Source organism: Brienomyrus brachyistius, chromosome 2 (genome assembly GCF_023856365.1).
Source record: "Brienomyrus brachyistius isolate T26 chromosome 2, BBRACH_0.4, whole genome shotgun sequence".
Classification (NCBI taxonomy): domain Eukaryota; kingdom Metazoa; phylum Chordata; class Actinopteri; order Osteoglossiformes; family Mormyridae; genus Brienomyrus; species Brienomyrus brachyistius.
The window spans coordinates 42467984-42482347 of NC_064534.1; the positions used below are offsets into that span (position 1 = coordinate 42467984).

General features: G+C 43.9%; 12 non-coding genes across 12 annotated transcripts; all 12 read left to right on the forward strand.

Moving 5' to 3' along the window:
- Positions 1-804: 804 nt before the first annotated feature.
- Positions 805-923, forward strand: LOC125736014 (5S ribosomal RNA). Its single transcript, XR_007395297.1, has one exon. It is a non-coding gene; the product is annotated as a 5S ribosomal RNA (ribosomal RNA).
- Positions 924-1998: 1075 nt separating this feature from the next.
- LOC125734414 (5S ribosomal RNA) lies at positions 1999-2117 on the forward strand. The gene has a single exon (XR_007393727.1). It is a non-coding gene; the product is annotated as a 5S ribosomal RNA (ribosomal RNA).
- Positions 2118-3225: 1108 nt separating this feature from the next.
- Positions 3226-3344, forward strand: LOC125737156 (5S ribosomal RNA). Its single transcript, XR_007396422.1, has one exon. It is a non-coding gene; the product is annotated as a 5S ribosomal RNA (ribosomal RNA).
- Positions 3345-4421: 1077 nt separating this feature from the next.
- LOC125733584 (5S ribosomal RNA) lies at positions 4422-4540 on the forward strand. Its single transcript, XR_007392924.1, has one exon. It is a non-coding gene; the product is annotated as a 5S ribosomal RNA (ribosomal RNA).
- A 1075-nt stretch (positions 4541-5615) lies between these two features.
- LOC125737074 (5S ribosomal RNA) lies at positions 5616-5734 on the forward strand. The gene has a single exon (XR_007396340.1). It is a non-coding gene; the product is annotated as a 5S ribosomal RNA (ribosomal RNA).
- Positions 5735-6891: 1157 nt separating this feature from the next.
- On the forward strand, positions 6892-7010 carry LOC125735845 (5S ribosomal RNA). The gene has a single exon (XR_007395131.1). It is a non-coding gene; the product is annotated as a 5S ribosomal RNA (ribosomal RNA).
- Positions 7011-8086: 1076 nt separating this feature from the next.
- On the forward strand, positions 8087-8205 carry LOC125736015 (5S ribosomal RNA). Its single transcript, XR_007395298.1, has one exon. It is a non-coding gene; the product is annotated as a 5S ribosomal RNA (ribosomal RNA).
- Positions 8206-9368: 1163 nt separating this feature from the next.
- LOC125736791 (5S ribosomal RNA) lies at positions 9369-9487 on the forward strand. Its single transcript, XR_007396059.1, has one exon. It is a non-coding gene; the product is annotated as a 5S ribosomal RNA (ribosomal RNA).
- A 1076-nt stretch (positions 9488-10563) lies between these two features.
- Positions 10564-10682, forward strand: LOC125736016 (5S ribosomal RNA). The gene has a single exon (XR_007395299.1). It is a non-coding gene; the product is annotated as a 5S ribosomal RNA (ribosomal RNA).
- Positions 10683-11757: 1075 nt separating this feature from the next.
- LOC125734415 (5S ribosomal RNA) lies at positions 11758-11876 on the forward strand. The gene has a single exon (XR_007393728.1). It is a non-coding gene; the product is annotated as a 5S ribosomal RNA (ribosomal RNA).
- A 1075-nt stretch (positions 11877-12951) lies between these two features.
- On the forward strand, positions 12952-13070 carry LOC125734417 (5S ribosomal RNA). Its single transcript, XR_007393730.1, has one exon. It is a non-coding gene; the product is annotated as a 5S ribosomal RNA (ribosomal RNA).
- Positions 13071-14145: 1075 nt separating this feature from the next.
- LOC125734418 (5S ribosomal RNA) lies at positions 14146-14264 on the forward strand. The gene has a single exon (XR_007393731.1). It is a non-coding gene; the product is annotated as a 5S ribosomal RNA (ribosomal RNA).
- Positions 14265-14364: the final 100 nt, after the last annotated feature.

Below are 14364 nucleotides of genomic sequence, written 5' to 3' on the forward strand. Positions count from 1 at the left end.
CAGCTTTTTACACACAGTTTTAAACAAAGTACTGATATAATTCCTCTTCAACTCACCGCTTTGTTTTCTATGCAAAAACCACTTCGCCACAGAAGACTCGATATTATTGGCATAGCAAGTTCTGCTCTTCTCCTTTCAAAACTTGCTAAAAGCTGTATTTAAAAGAACAGATTGGCCGGGGTAATTCACACCCTTCAATGCCAGCTTAATGTTTAGGTTAGTGGGAATCACAGAGGAATTAGGGATGGAAACTTCTTTGCTGGTGGTAGAAGCGGTCTGGTGAATTTTTAGAGAGAAGAGGCCGTCGATGTTTGAATGTAGAAAATTGTTCTGGCTGCAGCCTGCAGTATGGACTTGTTGGTGTGTGTAGCTCCCAGTGTTCTGACAGCGCGACGTTTTGGGGAAGCATGTGATTCAGCAGCTACCAGTGGGCTTCGTGCGGCGGAGATTTTGTGGCTGTTAGCGGAGTTGATAACAGAGGGTCGTTAAGAGAAGCCTGCATGCAGTAGGCAAAGGAGTAATGTTTGCCGGCGGGGGACATGCGGCGATAAACCTGTGCGGTAGTGAAAAGGAGTTAAAAAGAAGGAAGTGTGCGGATGCGGAAAGAATGGAATAATTGTGGTAGGCTGCCGGCTGAGTAGTTTGGTGAATGTTTGGTGTGGGTCCGGCGCTGCCGATTGGATGGTGGGGCTGCAGTGTGAGTCAGATAAAAAAAAAAAAAAAACCAGGAGTAGGATCCAATGGGACTAACTGGCATGTATAGACGCGTGTAATGCAAAAGGGGTGTTTTTGGTCACGTCTCTCGCTTACGGCCATACCACCCTAAACACGCCCGATCTCATCCGATCTCGGATGCCAAGCAGGGTAGGGTCTGGTCAGTACTTGGATGGGAGACCTCCTGGGAATACCAGGTGCTGTAAGCTTTTCTCACTTTTACTTTATACAGGGGGCGCTCCACTTCACGATTAATTTAAATCTATCACTCCCCTTCCATTTTACTATTTTATATATATATATATTTTTCTCTCATTCAAAAAGGCAGCTTTTAGAAACCGTTTTACTCTAAATACTTCCTGGTAATTCTAGGTGCTGTAAGCTGTTCGTGCCTTTATTCCACCAGGGCGCGATCTTCTCACAAACTTGAAGACTGTCACTCCCCATTCACGTTTTACAACTTATTGTTAATGATAAAGAGACAGCTTTTTACACACAGTTTTAAACAAAGTACTGATATTATTCCTCTTCAACTGACCGCTTTGTTTTCTATGCAAAAACCACTTCGCCACAGAAGACTCGATATTATTGGCATAGCAAGTTCTGCTCTTCTCCTTTCAAAACTTGCTAAAAGCTGTATTTAAAAGAACAGATTGGCCGGGGTAATTCACACCCTTCAATGCCAGCTTAATGTTTAGGTTAGTGGGAATCACAGAGGAATTAGGGATGGAAACTTCTTTGCTGGTGGTAGAAGCGGTCTGGTGAATTTTTAGAGAGAAGAGGCCGTCGATGTTTGAATGTAGAAAATTGTTCTGGCTGCAGCCTACAGTATGGACTTGTTGGTGTGTGTAGCTCCCAGTGTTCTGACAGCGCAATGTTTTGGGGAAGCATCTGATTCAGCAGCTACCAGTGGGCTTGGTGCGGCGGAGATTTTGTGGCTGTTAGCGGAGTTGATAACAGAGGGTCGTTAATAGAAGCCTGCATGCAATAGGCAAAGGAGTAATGTTTGCCGGCGGGGGACGTGCGGCGATTAACCTGTGCGGTAGTGAAAAGGAGTTAAAAAGAAGGAAGTGTGCGGATGCGGAAAGAATGGAATAATTGTGGTAGGCTGCCGGCAGAGTAGTTTGGTGAATGTTTGGTGTGGGTCCGGCGCTGCCGATTGGATGGTGGGGCTGCAGTGTGAGTCAGATAAAAAAAAAAAAAACCAGGAGTAGGATCCAATGGGACTAACTGGCATGTATAGACGCGTGTAATGCAAAAGGGCTGTTTTTGGTCACGTCTCTCGCTTACGGCCATACCACCCTAAACACGCCCGATCTCATCCGATCTCGGAAGCCAAGCAGGGTAGGGTCTGGTCAGTACTTGGATGGGAGACCTCCTGGGAATACCAGGTGCTGTAAGCTTTTCTCACTTTTACTTTATACAGGGGGCGCTCCACTTCACGATTAATTTAAATCTATCACTCCCCTTCCATTTTACTATTTTATATATATATATATATATATATATATATATATATTTTTTTTTTTTTTTTTTTTTTTTTTTTTTTCTCTCATTCATAAAGGTAGCTTTTACACACCGTTTTACTCTAAATACTTCCTGGTAATTCTAGGTGCTGTAAGCTGTTCGTGCCTTTATTCCACCAGGGCGCGATCTTCTCACAAACTTGAAAACTGTCACTCCCCATTCACGTTTTACAACTTATTGTTAATGATAAAGAGACAGCTTTTTACACACAGTTTTAAACAAAGTACTGATATTATTCCTCTTCAACTGACCGCTTTGTTTTCTATGCAAAAACCACTTCGCCACAGAAGACTCGATATTATTGGCATAGCAAGTTCTGCTCTTCTCCTTTCAAAACTTGCTAAAAGCTGTATTTAAAAGAACAGATTGGCCCTTCAATGCCAGCTTAATGTTTAGGTTAGTGGGAATCACAGAGGAATTAGGGATGGAAACTTCTTTGCTGGTGGTAGAAGCGGTCTGGTGAATTTTTAGAGAAAAGAGGCCGTCGATGTTTGAATGTAAAAAATTGTTCTGGCTGCAGCCTGCAGTATGGACTTGTTGGTGTGTGTAGCTCCCAGTGTTCTGACAGCGCGACGTTTTGGGGAAGCATGTGATTCAGCAGCTACCAGTGGGCTTCGTGCGGCGGAGATTTTGTGGCTGTTAGCGGAGTTGATAACAGAGGGTCGTTAAGAGAAGCCTGCATGCAGTAGGCAAAGGAGTAATGTTTGCCGGCGGGGGACGTGCGGCGATTAACCTGTGCGGTAGTGAAAAGGAGTTAAAAAGAAGGAAGTGTGCGGATGCGGAAAGAATGGAATAATTGTGGTAGGCTGCCGGCTGAGTAGTTTGGTGAATGTTTGGTGTGGGTCCGGCGCTGCCGATTGGATGGTGGTGCTGCAGTGTGAGTCAGATAAAAAAAAAAAAAAAACCAGGAGTAGGATCCAATGGGACTAACTGGCATGTATAGACGCGTGTAATGCAAAAGGGCTGTTTTTGGTAGCGTCTCTCACTTATGGCCATACCACCCTGAACACGCCAGATCTCATCCGATCTCGGAAGCCAAGCAGAGTAGGGTCTGGTTAGTACTTGGATGGGAGACCTCCTGGGAATACCAGGTGCTGTAAGCTTTTCTCACTTTTACTTTATACAGGGGGCGCTCCACTTCACGATTAATTTAAATCTATCACTCCCCTTCCATTTTACTATTTTATATATATATATATTTTTCTCTCATTCATAAAGGTAGCTTTTACACACCGTTTTACTCTAAATACTTCCTGGTAATTCTAGGTGCTGTAAGCTGTTCGTGCCTTTATTCCACCAGGGCGCGATCTTCTCACAAACTTGAAGACTGTCACTCCCCATTCACGTTTTACAACTTATTGTTAATGATAAAGAGACAGCTGTTTACACACAGTTTTAAACAAAGTACTGATATTATTCCTCTTCAACTGACCGCTTTGTTTTCTATGCAAAAACCACTTCGCCACAGAAGACTCGATATTATTGGCATAGCAAGTTCTGCTCTTCTCCTTTCAAAACTTGCTAAAAGCTGTATTTAAAAGAACAGATTGGCCGGGGTAATTCACACCCTTCAATGCCAGCTTAATGTTTAGGTTAGTGGGAATCACAGAGGAATTAGGGATGGAAACTTCTTTGCTGGTGGTAGAAGCGGTCTGGTGAATTTTTAGAGAGAAGAGGCCGTCGATGTTTGAATGTAGAAAATTGTTCTGGCTGCAGCCTGCAGTATGGACTTGTTGGTGTGTGTAGCTCCCAGTGTTCTGACAGCGCGACGTTTTGGGGAAGCATGTGATTCAGCAGCTACCAGTGGGCTTCGTGCGGCGGAGATTTTGTGGCTGTTAGCGGAGTTGATAACAGAGGGTCGTTAAGAGAAGCCTGCATGCAGTAGGCAAAGGAGTAATGTTTGCCGGCGGGGGACGTGCGGCGATTAACCTGTGCGGTAGTGAAAAGGAGTTAAAAAGAAGGAAGTGTGCGGATGCGGAAAGAATGGAATAATTGTGGTTGGCTGCTGGCTGAGTAGTTTGGTGAATGTTTGGTGTGGGTCCGGCGCTGCCGATTGGATGGTGGGGCTGCAGTGTGAGTCAGATAAAAAAAAAAAAAAGAACATTAGTAGGATCCAATGGGACCAACTGGCATGTATAGAGGCGTGTAATGCAAAAGGGCTGTTTTTGGTTGCATCTCTCGCTTACGGCCATACCACCCTGAACACGCCCGATCTCGTCTGATCTTGGAAGCTAAGCAGGGTAGGGTCTGGTTAGTACTTGGATGGGAGACCACCTGGGAATTCCAGGTGCTGTAAGCTTTTCTCACTTTTACTTTATACAGGGGGCGCTCCACTTCACGATTAATTTAAATCTATCACTCCCCTTCCATTTTACTATTTTATATATATATATATTTTTCTCTCATTCAAAAAGGCAGCTTTTAGAAACCGTTTTACTCTAAATACTTCCTGGTAATTCTAGGTGCTGTAAGCTGTTCGTGCCTTTATTCCACCAGGGCGCGATCTTCTCACAAACTTGAAGACTGTCACTCCCCATTCACGTTTTACAACTTATTGTTAATGATAAAGAGACAGCTTTTTACACACAGTTTTAAACAAAGTACTGATATTATTCCTCTTCAACTGACCGCTTTGTTTTCTATGCAAAAACCACTTCGCCACAGAAGACTTGATATTGTTGGCATAGCAAGGTCTGCTCTTCTCCTTTCAAAACTTGCTAAAAGCTGTATTTAAAAGAACAGATTGGCCGGGGTAATTCACACCCTTCAATGCCAGCTTAATGTTTAGGTTAGTGGGAATCACAGAGGAATTAGGGATGGAAACTTCTTTGCTGGTGGTAGAAGCGGTCTGGTGAATTTTTAGAGAGAAGAGGCCGTCGATGTTTGAATGTAGAAAATTGTTCTGGCTGCAGCCTGCAGTATGGACTTGTTGGTGTGTGTAGCTCCCAGTGTTCTGACAGCGCGATGTTTTGGGGAAGCATCTGATTCAGCAGCTACCAGTGGGCTTCGTGCGGCGGAGATTTTGTGGCTGTTAGCGGAGTTGATAACAGAGGGTCGTTAATAGAAGCCTGCATGCAGTAGGCAAAGGAGTAATGTTTGCCGGCGGGGGACGTGCGCCGATTAACCTGTGCGGTAGTGAAAAGGAGTTAAAAAGAAGGAAGTGTGCGGATGCGGAAAGAATGGAATAATTGTGGTAGGCTGCCGGCTGAGTAGTTTGGTGAATGTTTGGTGTGGGTCCGGCGCTGCCGATTGGATGGTGGGGCTGCAGTGTGAGTCAGATAAAAAAAAAAAAAACCAGGAGTAGGATCCAATGGGACTAACTGGCATGTATAGACGCGTGTAATGCAAAAGGGGTGTTTTTGGTCACGTCTCTCGCTTATGGCCATACCACCCTAAACACGCCCGATCTCATCCGATCTCGGAAGCCAGGCAGGGTAGGGTCTGGTCAGTACTTGGATGGGAGACCTCCTGGGAATACCAGGTGCTGTAAGCTTTTCTCACTTTTACTTTATACAGGGGGCGCTCCACTTCACGATTAATTTAAATCTATCACTCCCCTTCCATTTTACTATTTTATATATATATATATATATATATATATATATATATATATATATATATATATATATATATGTATATATATATATATATATATATATATATTTTTTTTTTTTTATTTTTTTTTTTTTCTCTCATTAATAAAGGTAGCTTTTACACACCGTTTTACTCTAAATACTTCCTGGTAATTCTAGGTGCTGTAAGCTGTTCGTGCCTTTATTCCACCAGGGCGCGATCTTCTCACAAACTTGAAAACTGTCACTCCCCATTCACGTTTTACAACTTATTGTTAATGATAAAGAGACAGCTTTTTACACACAGTTTTAAACAAAGTACTGATATTATTCCTCTTCAACTGACCGCTTTGTTTTCTATGCAAAAACCACTTCGCCACAGAAGACTCGATATTATTGGCATAGCAAGTTCTGCTCTTCTCCTTTCAAAACTTGCTAAAAGCTGTATTTAAAAGAACAGATTGGCCCTTCAATGCCAGCTTAATGTTTAGGTTAGTGGGAATCACAGAGGAATTAGGGATGGAAACTTCTTTGCTGGTGGTAGAAGCGGTCTGGTGAATTTTTAGAGAAAAGAGGCCGTCGATGTTTGAATGTAAAAAATTGTTCTGGCTGCAGCCTGCAGTATGGACTTGTTGGTGTGTGTAGCTCCCAGTGTTCTGACAGCGCGACGTTTTGGGGAAGCATGTGATTCAGCAGCTACCAGTGGGCTTCGTGCGGCGGAGATTTTGTGGCTGTTAGCGGAGTTGATAACAGAGGGTCGTTAAGAGAAGCCTGCATGCAGTAGGCAAAGGAGTAATGTTTGCCGGCGGGGGACGTGCGGCGATTAACCTGTGCGGTAGTGAAAAGGAGTTAAAAAGAAGGAAGTGTGCGGATGCGGAAAGAATGGAATAATTGTGGTAGGCTGCCGGCTGAGTAGTTTGGTGAATGTTTGGTGTGGGTCCGGCGCTGCCGATTGGATGGTGGTGCTGCAGTGTGAGTCAGATAAAAAAAAAAAAAAACCAGGAGTAGGATCCAATGGGACTAACTGGCATGTATAGACGCGTGTAATGCAAAAGGGCTGTTTTTGGTAGCGTCTCTCACTTATGGCCATACCACCCTGAACACGCCAGATCTCATCCGATCTCGGAAGCCAAGCAGGGTAGGGTCTGGTTAGTACTTGGATGGGAGACCTCCTGGGAATACCAGGTGCTGTAAGCTTTTCTCACTTTTACTTTATACAGGGGGCGCTCCACTTCACGATTAATTTAAATCTATCACTCCCCTTCCATTTTACTATTTTATATATATATATATTTTTCTCTCATTCATAAAGGTAGCTTTTACACACCGTTTTACTCTAAATACTTCCTGGTAATTCAAGGTGCTCTAAGCTGTTCGTGCCTTTATTCCACCAGGGCGCGATCTTCTCACAAACTTGAAGACTGTCACTCCCCATTCACGTTTTACAACTTATTGTTAATGATAAAGAGACAGCTTTTTACACACAGTTTTAAACAAAGTACTGATATTATTCCTCTTCAACTGACCGCTTTGTTTTCTATGCAAAAACCACTTCGCCACAGAAGACTCGATATTATTGGCATAGCAAGTTCTGCTCTTCTCCTTTCAAAACTTGCTAAAAGCTGTATTTAAAAGAACAGATTGGCCGGGGTAATTCACACCCTTCAATGCCAGCTTAATGTTTAGGTTAGTGGGAATCACAGAGGAATTAGGGATGGAAACTTCTTTGCTGGTGGTAGAAGCGGTCTGGTGAATTTTTAGAGAGAAGAGGCCGTCGATGTTTGAATGTAGAAAATTGTTCTGGCTGCAGCCTGCAGTATGGACTTGTTGGTGTGTGTAGCTCCCAGTGTTCTGACAGCGCGACGTTTTGGGGAAGCATGTGATTCAGCAGCTACCAGTGGGCTTCGTGCGGCGGAGATTTTGTGGCTGTTAGCGGAGTTGATAACAGAGGGTCGTTAAGAGAAGCCTGCATGCAGTAGGCAAAGGAGTAATGTTTGCCGGCGGGGGACGTGCGGCGATTAACCTGTGCGGTAGTGAAAAGGAGTTAAAAAGAAGGAAGTGTGCGGATGCGGAAAGAATGGAATAATTGTGGTAGGCTGCCGGCTGAGTAGTTTGGTGAATGTTTGGTGTGGGTCCGGCGCTGCCGATTGGATGGTGGGGCTGCAGTGTGAGTCAGATAAAAAAAAAAAAAAAACAGAAGTAGGATCCAATGGGACTAACTGGCATGTATAGACGCGTGTAATGCAAAAGGGGTGTTTTTGGTCACGTCTCTCGCTTACGGCCATACCACCCTAAACACGCCCGATCTCATCCGATCTCGGATGCCAAGCAGGGTAGGGTCTGGTCAGTACTTGGATGGGAGACCTCCTGGGAATACCAGGTGCTGTAAGCTTTTCTCACTTTTACTTTATACAGGGGGCGCTCCACTTCACGATTAATTTAAATCTATCACTCCCCTTCCATTTTACTATTTTATATATATATATATATATATATATATATATATATATATATATATATATATATATATATATATGTATATATATATATATATATATATATATATATATTTTTTTTTTATTTTTTTTTTTTTCTCTCATTAATAAAGGTAGCTTTTACACACCGTTTTACTCTAAATACTTCCTGGTAATTCTAGGTGCTGTAAGCTGTTCGTGCCTTTATTCCACCAGGGCGCGATCTTCTCACAAACTTGAAAACTGTCACTCCCCATTCACGTTTTACAACTTATTGTTAATGATAAAGAGACAGCTTTTTACACACAGTTTTAAACAAAGTACTGATATTATTCCTCTTCAACTGACCGCTTTGTTTTCTATGCAAAAACCACTTCGCCACAGAAGACTCGATATTATTGGCATAGCAAGTTCTGCTCTTCTCCTTTCAAAACTTGCTAAAAGCTGTATTTAAAAGAACAGATTGGCCCTTCAATGCCAGCTTAATGTTTAGGTTAGTGGGAATCACAGAGGAATTAGGGATGGAAACTTCTTTGCTGGTGGTAGAAGCGGTCTGGTGAATTTTTAGAGAAAAGAGGCCGTCGATGTTTGAATGTAAAAAATTGTTCTGGCTGCAGCCTGCAGTATGGACTTGTTGGTGTGTGTAGCTCCCAGTGTTCTGACAGCGCGACGTTTTGGGGAAGCATGTGATTCAGCAGCTACCAGTGGGCTTCGTGCGGCGGAGATTTTGTGGCTGTTAGCGGAGTTGATAACAGAGGGTCGTTAAGAGAAGCCTGCATGCAGTAGGCAAAGGAGTAATGTTTGCCGGCGGGGGACGTGCGGCGATTAACCTGTGCGGTAGTGAAAAGGAGTTAAAAAGAAGGAAGTGTGCGGATGCGGAAAGAATGGAATAATTGTGGTAGGCTGCCGGCTGAGTAGTTTGGTGAATGTTTGGTGTGGGTCCGGCGCTGCCGATTGGATGGTGGTGCTGCAGTGTGAGTCAGATAAAAAAAAAAAAAAAACCAGGAGTAGGATCCAATGGGACTAACTGGCATGTATAGACGCGTGTAATGCAAAAGGGCTGTTTTTGGTAGCGTCTCTCACTTATGGCCATACCACCCTGAACACGCCAGATCTCATCCGATCTCGGAAGCCAAGCAGGGTAGGGTCTGGTTAGTACTTGGATGGGAGACCTCCTGGGAATACCAGGTACTGTAAGCTTTTCTCACTTTTACTTTATACAGGGGGCGCTCCACTTCACGATTAATTTAAATCTATCACTCCCCTTCCATTTTACTATTTTATATATATATATATTTTTCTCTCATTCATAAAGGTAGCTTTTACACACCGTTTTACTCTAAATACTTCCTGGTAATTCAAGGTGCTCTAAGCTGTTCGTGCCTTTATTCCACCAGGGCGCGATCTTCTCACAAACTTGAAGACTGTCACTCCCCATTCACGTTTTACAACTTATTGTTAATGATAAAGAGACAGCTTTTTACACACAGTTTTAAACAAAGTACTGATATTATTCCTCTTCAACTGACCGCTTTGTTTTCTATGCAAAAACCACTTCGCCACAGAAGACTCGATATTATTGGCATAGCAAGTTCTGCTCTTCTCCTTTCAAAACTTGCTAAAAGCTGTATTTAAAAGAACAGATTGGCCGGGGTAATTCACACCCTTCAATGCCAGCTTAATGTTTAGGTTAGTGGGAATCACAGAGGAATTAGGGATGGAAACTTCTTTGCTGGTGGTAGAAGCGGTCTGGTGAATTTTTAGAGAGAAGAGGCCGTCGATGTTTGAATGTAGAAAATTGTTCTGGCTGCAGCCTGCAGTATGGACTTGTTGGTGTGTGTAGCTCCCAGTGTTCTGACAGCGCGACGTTTTGGGGAAGCATGTGATTCAGCAGCTACCAGTGGGCTTCGTGCGGCGGAGATTTTGTGGCTGTTAGCGGAGTTGATAACAGAGGGTCGTTAAGAGAAGCCTGCATGCAGTAGGCAAAGGAGTAATGTTTGCCGGCGGGGGACGTGCGGCGATTAACCTGTGCGGTAGTGAAAAGGAGTTAAAAAGAAGGAAGTGTGCGGATGCGGAAAGAATGGAATAATTGTGGTAGGCTGCCGGCTGAGTAGTTTGGTGAATGTTTGGTGTGGGTCCGGCGCTGCCGATTGGATGGTGGGGCTGCAGTGTGAGTCAGATAAAAAAAAAAAAAAAACAGAAGTAGGATCCAATGGGACTAACTGGCATGTATAGACGCGTGTAATGCAAAAGGGGTGTTTTTGGTCACGTCTCTCGCTTACGGCCATACCACCCTAAACACGCCCGATCTCATCCGATCTCGGATGCCAAGCAGGGTAGGGTCTGGTCAGTACTTGGATGGGAGACCTCCTGGGAATACCAGGTGCTGTAAGCTTTTCTCACTTTTACTTTATACAGGGGGCGCTCCACTTCACGATTAATTTAAATCTATCACTCCCCTTCCATTTTACTATTTTATATATATATATATTTTTCTCTCATTCAAAAAGGCAGCTTTTAGAAACCGTTTTACTCTAAATACTTCCTGGTAATTCTAGGTGCTGTAAGCTGTTCGTGCCTTTATTCCACCAGGGCGCGATCTTCTCACAAACTTGAAGACTGTCACTCCCCATTCACGTTTTACAACTTATTGTTAATGATAAAGAGACAGCTTTTTACACACAGTTTTAAACAAAGTACTGATATTATTCCTCTTCAACTGACCGCTTTGTTTTCTATGCAAAAACCACTTCGCCACAGAAGACTCGATATTATTGGCATAGCAAGTTCTGCTCTTCTCCTTTCAAAACTTGCTAAAAGCTGTATTTAAAAGAACAGATTGTCCGGGGTAATTCACACCCTTCAATGCCAGCTTAATGTTTAGGTTAGTGGGAATCACAGAGGAATTAGGGATGGAAACTTCTTTGCTGGTGGTAGAAGCGGTCTGGTGAATTTTTAGAGAGAAGAGGCCGTCGATGTTTGAATGTAGAAAATTGTTCTGGCTGCAGCCTACAGTATGGACTTGTTGGTGTGTGTAGCTCCCAGTGTTCTGACAGCGCAATGTTTTGGGGAAGCATCTGATTCAGCAGCTACCAGTGGGCTTGGTGCGGCGGAGATTTTGTGGCTGTTAGCGGAGTTGATAACAGAGGGTCGTTAATAGAAGCCTGCATGCAGTAGGCAAAGGAGTAATGTTTGCCGGCGGGGGACGTGCGGCGATTAACCTGTGCGGTAGTGAAAAGGAGTTAAAAAGAAGGAAGTGTGCGGATGCGGAAAGAATGGAATAATTGTGGTAGGCTGCCGGCTGAGTAGTTTGGTGAATGTTTGGTGTGGGTCCGGCGCTGCCGATTGGATGGTGGGGCTGCAGTGTGAGTCAGATAAAAAAAAAAAAAACCAGGAGTAGGATCCAATGGGACTAACTGGCATGTATAGACGCGTGTAATGCAAAAGGGCTGTTTTTGGTCACGTCTCTCGCTTACGGCCATACCACCCTAAACACGCCCGATCTCATCCGATCTCGGAAGCCAAGCAGGGTAGGGTCTGGTCAGTACTTGGATGGGAGACCTCCTGGGAATACCAGGTGCTGTAAGCTTTTCTCACTTTTACTTTATACAGGGGGCGCTCCACTTCACGATTAATTTAAATCTATCACTCCCCTTCCATTTTACTATTTTATATATATATATATTTTTCTCTCATTCAAAAAGGCAGCTTTTAGAAACCGTTTTACTCTAAATACTTCCTGGTAATTCTAGGTGCTGTAAGCTGTTCGTGCCTTTATTCCACCAGGGCGCGATCTTCTCACAAACTTGAAGACTGTCACTCCCCATTCACGTTTTACAACTTATTGTTAATGATAAAGAGACAGCTTTTTACACACAGTTTTAAACAAAGTACTGATATTATTCCTCTTCAACTGACCGCTTTGTTTTCTATGCAAAAACCACTTCGCCACAGAAGACTCGATATTATTGGCATAGCAAGTTCTGCTCTTCTCCTTTCAAAACTTGCTAAAAGCTGTATTTAAAAGAACAGATTGTCCGGGGTAATTCACACCCTTCAATGCCAGCTTAATGTTTAGGTTAGTGGGAATCACAGAGGAATTAGGGATGGAAACTTCTTTGCTGGTGGTAGAAGCGGTCTGGTGAATTTTTAGAGAGAAGAGGCCGTCGATGTTTGAATGTAGAAAATTGTTCTGGCTGCAGCCTACAGTATGGACTTGTTGGTGTGTGTAGCTCCCAGTGTTCTGACAGCGCAATGTTTTGGGGAAGCATCTGATTCAGCAGCTACCAGTGGGCTTGGTGCGGCGGAGATTTTGTGGCTGTTAGCGGAGTTGATAACAGAGGGTCGTTAATAGAAGCCTGCATGCAGTAGGCAAAGGAGTAATGTTTGCCGGCGGGGGACGTGCGGCGATTAACCTGTGCGGTAGTGAAAAGGAGTTAAAAAGAAGGAAGTGTGCGGATGCGGAAAGAATGGAATAATTGTGGTAGGCTGCCGGCTGAGTAGTTTGGTGAATGTTTGGTGTGGGTCCGGCGCTGCCGATTGGATGGTGGGGCTGCAGTGTGAGTCAGATAAAAAAAAAAAAAACCAGGAGTAGGATCCAATGGGACTAACTGGCATGTATAGACGCGTGTAATGCAAAAGGGCTGTTTTTGGTCACGTCTCTCGCTTACGGCCATACCACCCTAAACACGCCCGATCTCATCCGATCTCGGAAGCCAAGCAGGGTAGGGTCTGGTCAGTACTTGGATGGGAGACCTCCTGGGAATACCAGGTGCTGTAAGCTTTTCTCACTTTTACTTTATACAGGGGGCGCTCCACTTCACGATTAATTTAAATCTATCACTCCCCTTCCATTTTACTATTTTATATATATATATATTTTTCTCTCATTCAAAAAGGCAGCTTTTAGAAACCGTTTTACTCTAAATACTTCCTGGTAATTCTAGGTGCTGTAAGCTGTTCGTGCCTTTATTCCACCAGGGCGCGATCTTCTCACAAACTTGAAGACTGTCACTCCCCATTCACGTTTTACAACTTATTGTTAATGATAAAGAGACAGCTTTTTACACACAGTTTTAAACAAAGTACTGATATTATTCCTCTTCAACTGACCGCTTTGTTTTCTATGCAAAAACCACTTCGCCACAGAAGACTCGATATTATTGGCATAGCAAGTTCTGCTCTTCTCCTTTCAAAACTTGCTAAAAGCTGTATTTAAAAGAACAGATTGGCCGGGGTAATTCACACCCTTCAATGCCAGCTTAATGTTTAGGTTAGTGGGAATCACAGAGGAATTAGGGATGGAAACTTCTTTGCTGGTGGTAGAAGCGGTCTGGTGAATTTTTAGAGAGAAGAGGCCGTCGATGTTTGAATGTAGAAAATTGTTCTGGCTGCAGCCTACAGTATGGACTTGTTGGTGTGTGTAGCTCCCAGTGTTCTGACAGCGCAATGTTTTGGGGAAGCATCTGATTCAGCAGCTACCAGTGGGCTTGGTGCGGCGGAGATTTTGTGGCTGTTAGCGGAGTTGATAACAGAGGGTCGTTAATAGAAGCCTGCATGCAGTAGGCAAAGGAGTAATGTTTGCCGGCGGGGGACGTGCGGCGATTAACCTGTGCGGTAGTGAAAAGGAGTTAAAAAGAAGGAAGTGTGCGGATGCGGAAAGAATGGAATAATTGTGGTAGGCTGCCGGCTGAGTAGTTTGGTGAATGTTTGGTGTGGGTCCGGCGCTGCCGATTGGATGGTGGGGCTGCAGTGTGAGTCAGATAAAAAAAAAAAAAACCAGGAGTAGGATCCAATGGGACTAACTGGCATGTATAGACGCGTGTAATGCAAAAGGGCTGTTTTTGGTCACGTCTCTCGCTTACGGCCATACCACCCTAAACACGCCCGATCTCATCCGATCTCGGAAGCCAAGCAGGGTAGGGTCTGGTCAGTACTTGGATGGGAGACCTCCTGGGAATACCAGGTGCTGTAAGCTTTTCTCACTTTTACTTTATACAGGGGGCGCTCCACTTCACGATTAATTTAAATCTATCACTCCCCTTCCATTTTACTATTTTATATATATATATATTTTT